The following is a 13,044-nucleotide window of genomic DNA, read 5'->3' as shown; positions in this document are numbered from 1 at the left end:
TTAGCTAACAGTTGCTGCAATGACTAGTAAATAGAACCATTATATACATCGCCTCTGGTATTAACAGGACTACAATAATTTACAACAGTTGAGGGTCTGGCCCAATATATACAAGAACAACAATTCAAAAAACCCCTAAGCATGACAAAGACAAGGACTGCCCATGTAAGATAGCTTGTGTAATTGTTCCCGTCCAGTTATATTTTCCAGTAATGACAATACCCACGTGCAAATTTACCTTACAAACTGGAAAGAAGATGCAGGTTAGCAAGGTGGGTAATTAACCAGTGGAACAATTTACCAAGGGCTCTGGTGGATTTGCATCACTTAAAGATTTTAACTCAAGTCTTTCTAACAGATGCACACTGAGTCTAATTCAACCACAAGTTGTAGAGCTTGATGCAGAAATCACTGGGTAAAAATCTATGGCCTGTTACACAGGAGGTCAGACTAGATGATCACAACAATCCCTTCTGGGCTTAGACTCTATGAATCTTACATGTTCTGACAGAAACCCTGATTTGTAACGTACGCTGATCACAACCTTATCTTGAACGCTCTTTGGGCCACCATCACGAAGGAATTAAGCCTGGATGTGACTTTCTCCTGAGAAATTCCAGATCAGAGAGCCCAAAGCCGAGAGCGTTAGCCAGGGGCCACGTGAGCTCCATAGTGGCGGCATGGGCAGCGGGTATAATAGGCATAGAATCATAGAATCATAGAATATCAGGGTTGGAAGGGACCCCTGAAGGTCATCTAGTCCAACCCCCTGCTCGAAGCAGGACCAATTCCCAGTTAAATCATCCCAGCCAGGGCTTTGTCAAGCCTGACCTTAAAAACCTCTAAGGAAGGAGATTCTACCACCTCCCTAGGTAACGCATTCCAGTGTTTCACCACCCTCATAGTGAAAAAGTTTTCCTAATATCCAATCTAAACCTCCCCCACTGCAACTTGAGACCATTACTCCTCGTTCTGTCATCTGCTACCATTGAGAACAGTCTAGAGCCATCCTCTTTGGAACCCCCTTTCAGGTAGTTGAAAGCAGCTATCAAATCCCCCCTCATTCTTCTCTTCTGCAGGCTAAACAATCCCAGCTCCCTCAGCCTCTCCTCATAAGTCATGTGTTCTAGACCCCTAATCATTTTTGTTGCCCTTCGCTGGACTCTCTCCAATTTATCCACATCCTTCTTGTAGTGTGGGGCCCAAAACTGGACACAGTACTCCAGATGAGGCCTCACCAATGTCGAATAGAGGGGAACGATCACGTCCCTCGATCTGCTCGCTATGCCCCTACTTATACATCCCAAAATGCCATTGGCCTTCTTGGCAACAAGGGCACACTGCTGACTCATATCCAGCTTCTCGTCCACTGTCACCCCTAGGTCCTTTTCTGCAGAACTGCTGCCTAGCCATTCGGTCCCTAGTCTGTAGCGGTGCATTGGATTCTTCCGTCCTAAGTGCAGGACCCTGCACTTATCCTTATTGAACCTCATCAGATTTCTTTTGGCCCAATCCTCCAATTTGTCTAGGTCCTTCTGTATCCTATCCCTCCCCTCCACTCCTATCCCTCTACCACTCCTCCCAGTTTAGTATCATCCGCAAATTTGCTGAGAGTTCAATCCACACCATCCTCCAGATCATTTATGAAGATATTGAACAAAACCGGCCCCAGGACCGACCCTTGGGGCACTCCACTTGATACCGGCTGCCAACTAGACATGGAGCCATTGATCACTACCCGTTGAGCCCGACAATCTAGCCAGCTTTCTACCCACCTTATAGTGCATTCATCCAGCCCATACTTCCTTAACTTGCTGACAAGAATACTGTGGGAGACCGTGTCAAAAGCTTTGCTAAAGTCAAGAAACAATACATCCACTGCTTTCCCTTCATCCACAGAACCAAAAATCTCATCATAAAAGGCGATTAGATTAGTCAGGCATGACCTTCCCTTGGTGAATCCATGCTGGCTGTTCCTGATCACTTTCCTCTCATGCAAGTGCTTCAGGATTGATTCTTTGAGGACCTGCTCCATGATTTTTCCAGGGACTGAGGTGAGGCTGTCTGGCCTGTAGTTCCCAGGATCCTCCTTCTTTCCTTTTTTAAAGATTGGCACTACATTAGCCTTTTTCCAGTCATCCGGGACTTCCCCGGTTCGCCACGAGTTTTCAAAGATAATGGCCAATGGCTCTGCAATCACAGCCGCCAATTCCTTCAGCACTCTCGGATGCAACTTGTCCGGCCCCATGGACTTGTGCATGTCCAGCTTTTCTAAATAGTCCCTAACCACCTCTATCTCCACAGAGGGCTGGCCACCTCTTCCCCATTTTGTGATGCCCAGTGCAGCAGTCTGGGAGCTGACCTTGTTAGTGAAAACAGAGGCAAAAAAAGCATTGAGACGTTGCCTCCCCTAGCACAGCAGTCCCTGCCGCCCGACACCAGGGACATGGTGCCTCCCCGCCTCTTCCCCTCCCTGCTCTGATCCTTCCCCGAGGCTCCCACGGGTTGCTGCTGCTGCCTGGAGTCTTCCTCCCCTCCTCTCCTCTCCTCTCCGCTCCTCCACCCCATCCCCTTCCCCCCTCGGAGGTCCCTGCAGCTGCTGACCGTGTCTTTCCTCACCTCCCTCCCCGCAGGGCGCGGGGTGGTGTGCCTGTGAGAATGCGAGTGGGGAGTCACTGGCAGACAGGGGGAGTGAGGAGGCGAGTGGAGGGGATCCCTGAGTAACTTTACACAGTGAAAAAGCCTTCCAGAGACCTAGTAGCAGAGAGCCCTGACACTGTTAAAGAGCCACTAAAGTGGTAATGAAGCCATGTACTGTACCAGGCATTTGCCAACGCCCAGAAGGCCTTTGGCCACATTCAGCTGGCTTTTATAGTGTAGGAAAATGTGTTATTGGGGCTAAACACAGGTTCCAAATGACCCGTCAGGTATTCTCTGTAACCAGCAGAAGTAACTGCGGACCTGGCTCAAGGAAGAGCTGACATAGCCAGGGAGTTTATTTCTTGATCTAGTTGTTTTATTCAAACCCCAGTTTAAGTAAACGAGTCTGGCAGGGAATTCTGTGTAAGGAAGGTGATTAAATGCAGAATGCAGGCTGTCACTGACAAGGACAGATTAGGAGAGATTAGGAGTCAGGTTGGCGCAGGTAGCCTGGGGTTTCGTCTCCCTCTGCACAGCAAACACCGCACTCCCTATCTGGCAGTCGAGCTATACCTGTTGGGGGATGTTATTAGTACTTTAAGGTGAAAAGGGGAGAGCGTGTCACGGGGGCGGGGGGGCAGCAGCAGGGTGAGGACCCAAGCGGCAAGCCAGCTGCACAGCAGGTGGGGGTGGGGGTCTCGTGGCAGGCGGGGACAGGGCCCGGTGCGGGGGTGAGGAGGCAAGCGGCAGGGGGGCGAGCGGCAGGCGGGCGAGGGAGGAGGTGATCGTCGGGGGATCTCGGGGGGGGGGTGTGTGTGTGAAGAGGTGAGTGGCGAGTCAGCGGCGGGTGGGGGCCTGGGGCAGAGCAGGGGTGGAGTGTGGGCGGGGGCTGTGGGTGGAAGAGGCACGACAAGGAACTCGCCTCCCCCAGGGGAAGTTTCACCCTTGGGGGGGGGGCCATTTGGTTTTTTCCCACAGTTCCGCTGGCGAGCGCCAAAGGCCTCTGTTGGGCTCCCGCAGGCAGAGTGGGAAATGCCAGCCGACAAAAAGGAAAACGCGGATTTTAGCAGGCCGCAGACGCTGGCCCGGCTGGAGAGAATGGACTGGGCGCTAGGTGCCTCAGCCGCGCCCCTTCCCAGCCCAACTCCTTGTGCGTTGGGGCGCGAGGGGGCGTTCTGCAGACTCACCTACCACTTTCCACGCAGGGGACCACACCTAGCGCTGACCTTCCCTGCGCCCGCAGGGAGCCTCTCCTCACACCCGTGCTGGCGCTCAGCACCCTTGCCAGGCCCAGGGGGAGAGAGTAACTGTAGTGCGAGGAGGATTGCTCACGCCGGAGTAGGATTTAAGGATAGCCGGTGTGCCACCACTAAGGGTCTGGGACGCGATTGTACTTGGGGCAGCTTGGTCCCTCCCGCTGCTGTGGCTACACTTCTGTTTTCCAATCCGGTCTCCTCGAGCTGGAAATTACACCTTCCAGCTCCAGCGTAGACATCCCCTAAGCACCACGGGCCGGGTCTCCTCAGCCTGGGAGATAGAGAGCCAGGGAGAACCAGAGGGTCCGTCCATGTCTGGCGGCCCCGGTAAAGAATCGCCTTTATGTTCATCACACCAGAATCCGTCTCTGCTGCAAGACACACAGCAATGTTTAGCTGACTGCAAAGGAGAAGTTTGCTGCTTCCTGCTAACCAGGAGCTGTACAAGTTAGGCTGGCTCTGTGGTGATATGCCCTTCATTGCATGACCTTAGTCTTCTTGGTCCTGAGGCAATTGTGGGGGTGTCTTCATGGCAGAGTTAGCTCAGGCTTTTACCTAGGCGTTTTTCCAGCCCTCCACCTTCCAGCCACATCCACAACGCACTCACCAGAGTTGAGTGGTGCTGTCAACCTGGGCTAGCTGGCCCAGTGGGGATAGAGGCTGGAGCTTAGGTGCTGCTTGCTTGGACTGGTAATCCACCCCTTTGGATGCAGGCTAAATCACTACAGTGCTGGGAGGCCTGCAATGCCTTCCCACCATCCCCCTGGGTGCCCAGAAGGACACACAAGTTCTCCCACTGGGAAAGAATCACAGAGCAGCGTGGCTCACTGCGGCACAAAGGACTATGGGATGTGCCCCCAGAAGCCGTAGCAACACACACAGGTGAGTGCAGCCCTAGAGGGGACCCAGGAACCCTGGTAGGGCTTTGCAGTGTGGCTGCTGCTACCCAGACTAGGCTAACCTGTGTGCTAATGGCTGGGGCTAATTTTAGTGAAGACATACCCATGGAGGAAGACACAGGTGCTGCCCTGAGAGAGCTTCCAGACAATATAGCTCAGATGCAGATCCCTTCTCTGCCCAAAGCGTTGAAATGTTGCCTCAGAGCTGACCTAAGGTAATGTAGCATGACTAGGGTCAGAACCCAGCACCTTTAGCTCCACAGTGCGGACTAGGAGTAACTCCATTAGCAGGCAGCAGTAGTAGGCTGTTGTACTCTAGTGGACCTGCTTCTAGTGAGGGAGACAAGACACATACGGTGAATTATCTAAACAGTGAAAAGCAGGGGACAGCTTTTGCTTTTAAGTATAAATGACATCCTTGAAAATTCCTTCAGAGGAGGGTCCTTAAAAATTATTCTCCTTCATCAAACAGGTGCTGCCACATTCAAGTCGATCGACGGATGCTTTTCAGTAGAGAGACCTAAGAATGGGCCATATGCTTATGTACCTACACGGGGAACTTCAATCTAGCCGATAAAGATATAACCAGATCTAGCAGTTGGAAGCTGAAGCCAGAAAGATTCAGACCGGAAATAAGACTGGAAATAAGTGATGATAGTTAACCATTGGAACCATTTATCAAGGATCATGATGGATTCTCATCACTGGCCAGTTTAAAATCAAGACTGGATTTAAAAAAAAAAAAGGTATCCCCTATTTCAGAAGGAATTATTGTGGTGCAGTTCTCTGGCCTGTGCTATACAGGAGGTCAGACTAGGTGATCACAGTGATCCCTTCTGGCTGTAGAATTTATGAATCTAAGAATAAAAAGATCCTTTCCAAACCTACTGAAACAGGGAAGCCGTTAAAAAGGATGAAGGATTGTGGCCACTAGGGGGCAGAGGTGCACCAAGCTGCCTGCAAGGCTGAGCCTCAAGCCCTGGCAGATCCGGTAGGGTGGCTGACTCAGGTCTGAGTTGGTTTGGCAGATTAGCTCAGGCAGGCTTGTTTCCAGTAGCCGGGCCTCACTCCCCCAGCCCTGTCCCAGGCCTTGCCCATACTGAGCTGGTTATTGGGACAGGCAACCGCGGAATTTAAGCCTGCGGAGGTGACGAGCTTTGCAGACTGGATGGGCTGGGAGTCCTGTGTAGCGTGGAATTTATACCTTGATTCCTTGATTTCTGAGAGGCCCTTTCCACCCTGTAGCTGACTCTATGCAGAGGCTTTCCCAGTTCATTTACTCGGATGACAAATTCCCAGGAGGAAATCACTGGCCAGAAAACAATTTGCATTGTGCAGCCCCAGGCATCTGCCCAGCCTGCTCAGGTCTCTGACTCTGTAGCCCCAGGCATCTGCTCAGGTCTCTGACTCTGCTCAGGATAGCCAGTGAGGAGCCACAGATCCCCCCAGCAGTGTTACCAAGTTAACCTCAGCCTGTCTGTTGTAATAACCGATTTTCTGGATCCACCCTAGTTTTTAGTTTCTGGCCCTGGGCTGTTTGTTCCAAGCAGGGGGAAGGGCAGGAAGGCACGCACTCAGAGCAGAAAGAAAAGGAGGACTTGTGGCACCTTAGAGACTAACCAATTGATTTGAGCATAAGCTTTCGTGAGCTACAGCTCACTTCATCGGATGCATTCAGTGGAAAATACAGTGAATGGTTGTAAACTGCTGTTTATTCCAAACCACGCAGGATGAGGGGTACGAGGCTTCAGTCGCCCATCCCAGGTTACACTGACTTCAGTGAGATTACGCCTGATTTATTCGTAATATTTGTAACAATCATACTTACATCAGTGTATTGCAGTAGCAACGTGCTGCCTAAGGCAAAGTGGGTTTGGGCTACACTGTGATAAGACCTAGAAAAGGCTGCCTGCCCCAGTGATCCTGGGCTTTGTTTAGCTGAACGCTTCCAGCTGTCTTTGCCTCGCACCCCGCTTTCCAATGAAACAACGAAGGCCACTGAGATCAGTGGGCTCAGGCCATGGCGCAGCATGGTGGTACTTCATACCGTTGACATGCATTAGGCCAGTGGGTTGGGTGCTCAGGGCACATGGGCTCTGCCCCAGACCCTAGGTGTGACTTTGGGTCCGTCACTACAGCTCTTTGTGCCTCGGTTCCCCATCTGGCACATGGGGAGAGCGCTTGCTTGCACCCACCCTTTGTCTTGGCGATATAGTCTAGGAGCTCTTCAAGGCAGGCGCGGTCTCTCCTTATGCGTTTGTAGAGCACCTAGCACCACGGGGGTCTCGGTCTCAGCTGGGGGTCTCTGGGCGCTACCGTCACAAACAATGATAAGGAAGAAGAAGATGGTGCCAGAGAGAGGCGCGGCTCTTGGACTCACAGAGGTGGCGTTGTGCGGCAGGACAGAGGGAAGTCAGGTGGCAGAGACATTAGAAGATTCTACAGCTTCCTCTTGTGGCCACCACGGCACTGTTTGCCCTGCCTCAGTTTCCCTCCATGTCTTCAGTGCTCTGCAGCCACTGATATGTTCCGGTGCTGTAGCCCTCTGCCAGAGTCCCACCCCTGCCAGAGTATCAAGGTTCCAAAACAAATATTCCAAATTCAAAGAAGGCGGGGGCGGCATTCATCCATCCCAAGCCTGGACTGGGCCCAGCCCTTCCACTCAGGCACTTCCCTGGGCTCCCTCTCCTCCCTACAGCTGCACGAGGCCCTGACAGGCAGCACTCCTGCATATGGCCACCAAGCATGGCCCTGGCACAGAACTCAAATCTTCCCTGTGGGAGGCTCTGTTGGCCAGCAGTCCAGCTCCCTGGAGCCTCCTGGTCTTCATTCACTGAGGGAGCGCCAGGGGTCTGCTCTCCTTCCCCATCAGCCTCCAACTGGGCTGGGTTCAGCCCTATCCGCTCCTGCCTCCAGGCCTGACACAGTATAGCAGGGTGGGGCTGTTTGGACCCACAGGCTCCCATTGTCCCCTTCTTAGCTAGTGTGGGGTTTGTACACTCCTCCCCCCGTGCTCTGTGAAACATCTCCGAGCTGTTCATTAGCCGCCATGGTTCCCATTCATATAGCACCCAATGGAAAGGCTGGTGTGTAGGCCCCACAAAGAACATGCCGGAATATTTATTAAGGAAGAAGTGGATCCGCCATTTACAGTGATGGCCAAGCTTTATCTGCTCTTCCTCTCTCTTGTCCCACCCTGGCTCTCTGCCTGGCACTTGACCCCAGCGTTTCTCACGTAGCTGCCTTGGGAACACTCTGAAACATTGCCAAATTTCCACTGATTTGCCCTTTGGTCTTTTAATATATTTCAGTTTCTTCCCAAGGTGACCAGATGAATGTCTGGGTAGCATATGAGCCAAGTGTAGCTGCTAGCGATTGAAAACCAGGGGGGAACTGTTATTTAAAGCCCTGTTGTGAGCTATGAAATGGCTTGAAAGCTTTGAAGGTTCCTGGTACTGCAGGGCTGGGGGGTGGCGTATGGCTCCTTGTGGATGGCCGTTGGAGATGTTTGGCTGAGAAGCCGCCATAGGGACGGATGAAACTGGCATCAATAGTTGAGCAGAGGTGGGGATGGCGACACAGTATCAGGCTGGGAGGGCCTTGATGGGGAAGAAAAGATGCTTGATCTTAATGTGGTGAAACAGGGGTAGCCAGAGGGAAGCATGAAAATGGAGGGGTGCTGTGGCTAGAGCGATGGATGTTGGCATCTGTGTCCTGTGTGGAGCAGAGGGGAGTGATGGGGGATTTAGGGGGTGAAAGAGGAGATGGTTACAGTCTTGTCCAAATGCCACCGCCTACCTGCATGCCCTCTGCAATTTCAGTTCAATACATTAACCCTGTCGGGTAGTCTATTGTTAAACAGCCATCGCCTGCCACCCCAGAGCTGGCTGCATTTCTGTGCTGGGTGAAAAGATTCCTGTGTGCAGTCTATAGAGCACTCTTGGATCCTTCTGAGTGAGAGGTGCTACATACAGTAACTAAGTCACTGTTGCCATTCTCTTCTCTCTGTGTTCTTTGTACTCAGCTATGGGAGATGGAATCACAGTCTGTCTTGAACAGGAGGCATTTATTAAAGAAAATAACTGTAGCTAGAGCCACACAAACAAGCTTCCACACAGCTCGAACTCCAGCTTTGTCTCCCGTATTTACCAGTGACCACCTGCTGCCTGGAACTCTGCACAACTCACAGAGCCATCTAGTGGCTATATCATGTAACTTCAAGCATATGGGTCAAGTGAGATCTGCTCAGTTCCCCCAAGCAATGACATACCTGCAGGCCGTTATCCTGTGGTGACAACAGAACTAACACAGATCACAAAGAATTAATGTGGCTCTCAGACTTTTACTAGGGAAATCATTGAATGATGTGTCAAAGCCTGAGCCTTAGAGGTGGTAACTAATGCCCACAATCAATGCCAGGGCTCAGAAAGAAGGTGAAGTGAGAGTGTGCTGAGCACTTATTATTCGTGTATATATCACAATAAATGTACACAGCGCTGTACAAAGGGACAGCAGTGCCAGAGAAGGTGCTTAAATGCAACAGCAGGATGGACATCAGCTGTGGAAGGAGGTAGAAACCTTTGCTAGGCCAGAATGTCACTGGAATATGAACCAGGCAATCTTATTTGGAAGGCCGGATAGATGAATGCCTAACAAAGTTGCGTACTGGGCAGCCTCTTTGCGGCTCCGTTTCCTGACCCCTCTGCAGCAATGACTCCTCCTTCTGCTCTTCGTATACTGCTCATCTGATCGGTTTGATGGTGGCTTCTTTCCAGATCTGTTAATGCTCCTCTTAGCAGAGCGCTGCCAATGTCGAAGGAGCGGGCGTGCGGCCACACCTCAGGCTTATTTTAGACATCTGGGAGGTTTGCACCCTCTGCAGCAGCTCTGCCCCTTTGTTACCCCATGCCCGCACAGAGCCTTTTATAGTGAGAATAAGCCCCTCATTTATCACTTGTCTTCTTATGCCTTGTGGTGTGGGTTGCCTTCCCCAGAAGGTGGGGGTGGTCTAGTGATGTTAGTACAGGGGCTTGGAGACGGAGTCTGTGGGTTCTGCTCCTGGCTTGACTTCTGATTTGTTGCGTCTCTGTGCCTCAGTTTCCCCATATGTAAAATGGGGATAACAATATCCACCTTTGTAAAGCTTTTGGCTGAAAGGCAGTCTAAGCGAGAGTGCTGGTACAGACCCAGTGCACCTAGAATGAGCTACATTGGTGAGCTACAGCTAAAAGAAGGGGGCTTACCAGGGAAGACTTTTCTGCCGGTTTTCGTTTCATTTCTTTTTTTTCTTTATTAGGTGATCTCTGGGGAGCAATGGCCCTCTCTGTTCAACTGGGGCCTTTTCCTAACTAGGGGATTCCGCCACAGGTGCAGCTGCACCAGAGCAAACCTCTAGTGTAGATGGGTTAAGCTGCAATTGCCACTAATGCAGTTTAGCGCTGCTTGAATTAGCCTGCGGAACTCTCTGCTACTGGAAGTCATTAAGACCAAGAATTTAGCAAGATTCAAAGAGGGACTGGACATTTATATGGCTAGCAAGAATATCCAGAATTGACATAATGAGAAGAAAAATATTGGTAGGGATATTAAAACTCATGCTTCGGGGCTTATGCCAAACACTAATTATTAGAGACCAGGATGAGATTTAATGTGGTTGGCAGATTATTCCACATGCGCTAAGGTTCTTACACCTTCCTCTGAAGCATCTGGTGTGGGCCTGTCGGAGACAGCAGACTAAGCTAGACGGGCTGAGCTAGTCTGGCAATACCTGTGCTGACCAGGGTAAATTGTCGCTTGCCCTGTCTCCTCAGAACTATTCTTTAGTGGCTGTCACCATTGCAAATTCCCAGAGTGCACAAGGCCTCAGCCTGTCATGGAAACCCACATCCGGCTAGCAGGCTCCTCCGATGAGGCGGTGAAAGGGTGCCAGGAAATCCAGTTTGGGGGGCAAGACCCCCCTCAGCGTGTTGACAGCCACGACCACAGAAAAATGAAATGATGTCAGCCAGCCAGGCAGTGCCAAAGTGCCGACGAGACAGGCGGCATGGCTAGGGTGACCAGATGAAACGGACAAAATATTGGGACACATGGGGGAAGCAAAAAAACAGAAACAAAAGCCGCAATATCGGGACAACTGGCATTAGTCGGGACGTGGGACAAAGAACTAAAAATCGGGACAGTCCCGATTTTATCGGGACGTCTGGTCACCCTCGACACGGCTTGCTTGCTGGTGGTGGAATTGCTTGCCTCACCCTCTCTAATGTCTAAGGCTGGCTCCCTGGGCAACGCCTCCCTCTCTGGTGTCACCTTTACCGGGTGCTGGAAGCTCCCTCTGAAGACATCTGGGTTTGCCTTCCCCCTGCTACTTGCGGTTTACATCAGAAAGCTTGGGGGAGTGATTGTCCCCCTCTCCTGCATCCGTCCTCCTCCCTATGTTGCTTGGGTTGGAAGCTCCTTGAGGCAGGGACTGGGTCTTTGTAGAGGGCAGGACAAAGGCATTTCAGGGCTGGCCTGGGAATTGGAAGGCGCAGGCTGGAGGAGGGAAGGAGCCTAGCTGGGATGTTCTGTGCTCAGGCCGCTTGGACCATGGGTGAGAGTCAGTGCTCTAATCTACACCTAGAACCAAGCTGGCATGCAGGCTCCCGGCCTTTTTAAATAACTCTCTCCTTTATTAGGCTCAGCACCCGCACAGGGCTGAACTGGGGCCTCTGTGTCTTGGTTTCACTGTCTGTAAAACGGGGCAATGATTTGAACTTTTTTTTGCCATGAGCAAAAGCCAAAAATTAACAATATTTAACATGCTGCATGCTCACTTCCTGGCCTTTTCTGTGGTGTTCCAGTGTGCTGGTAAAGCAGCTGCCGCATGTCACCCCAGTACCAGCTGCATTTTGGTAGCAGATCCCTGTGTCCGTTTGGCTCATGCCTTGGGCTCCTTCTAGCCGAACGGCGTTATAGAAATGTAAGAGGAGAATGATTGGTTGGTGACGGCCTGAAAATAAGTTTTTACTCTGATGACATAGGGCCAAATCCCCAGCTGGAGTAAACCAGCTGTCGCTCCATTGACACCAATGGGCCAGATCCCCACATGGTGTAAATAAGTTGTCGCTCCATTGACACCAATGGGCCAGATCCCCATGGTGTAAATCAGCATAGTTTAATTGAAACCAATGAGCTAGATCCCCACATGGTGTAAATCAGCCTAGCTCAATTGAAATCAATGGACCAGATCCCTACATGGTGTAAATCAGGTGTCACTCCCTTGAAACCAAATGGCCAGATACCCACATGGTGTAAATCAGCTGTTGCTCCATTGAAACAAACAGGCCAGACCCTCACATGGTGTAAATCAGCTGTCGCTCTATTGAACTAATTGGACCAATCCCAGATGGTGTAAATTGGCATAGCTCCATTGAAGTCAATGTGCCAGATCCCCAGATGGTATAAGTCACTGTACTGCCATTGAAGTTTTAGGGCCAGATCCACAGCTGTATAAATCAGTACAGATCCAGTGCAGGCCTTGGGCCAGATGCCCGGGTGGGATACACTTGCATAGTTCAACTGGTGCCAACAAAGCTACCCCAGCTGACTGTCTGGCCCCAGTTTTTTCACAAGGCCCAGCGTAGCTATAAACCCTTGGAGTGCAGAAGGTGTTGACAGGAGGCACATCTGGTATGTGCTTTTTGTAGCTCCATGTCCTGATGAATTTGGCAGGAACTCCTCAGTTCCAGACAGCCGTGGCTGGTCGGAGGAGTTCTCATGGATTTGTGACTCCCCCTAGAACCGTATGTTCCATTAGAACACTGGCCTCTTTTTCCTCGCTCAGGTTATAAATCCTGCTCAGATTAAGCGGGATTCTTGGGAAAAAATACTCCAAGGCAATAAAACCTTCTGGTAGCTGCTTTTATTCTCAGCAGTGTTCGGTTCCATTTCATTGAAAAAGAAAAATTGCCTGGATGCCTTATTTGGCTTCCTTGTGTCAAAGGCATAAAGGCTACGCAAATGTCAGATTATAAAGGAGATCATTATAGGAGTGACAGATGTAACCTTTCCATTCTCCCTTCCGCCCTAATATTTACCTGGCATTGTTGAACCCGTCTCTCTGGGGAAATGGGGCTTTCAGAGGAATGGATACATTGGGACATCCCATGGGGGAAACCAGAATTTAGCAGTATCAGTGCAGGGTGGGTCGCATATCCTGAGGGTACAAACTCTCTGGCCTGCTCCACAGACCCACAAGCGGGAATTTCCTC

This window comes from Lepidochelys olivacea, assembly GCF_965140295.1.
Source record: "Lepidochelys olivacea isolate rLepOli2 genome assembly, chromosome: 1".
In the NCBI taxonomy this organism is placed as follows: Eukaryota; Metazoa; Chordata; order Testudines; family Cheloniidae; genus Lepidochelys; species Lepidochelys olivacea.
Note: the sequence above shows the minus strand (reverse complement) of the source record.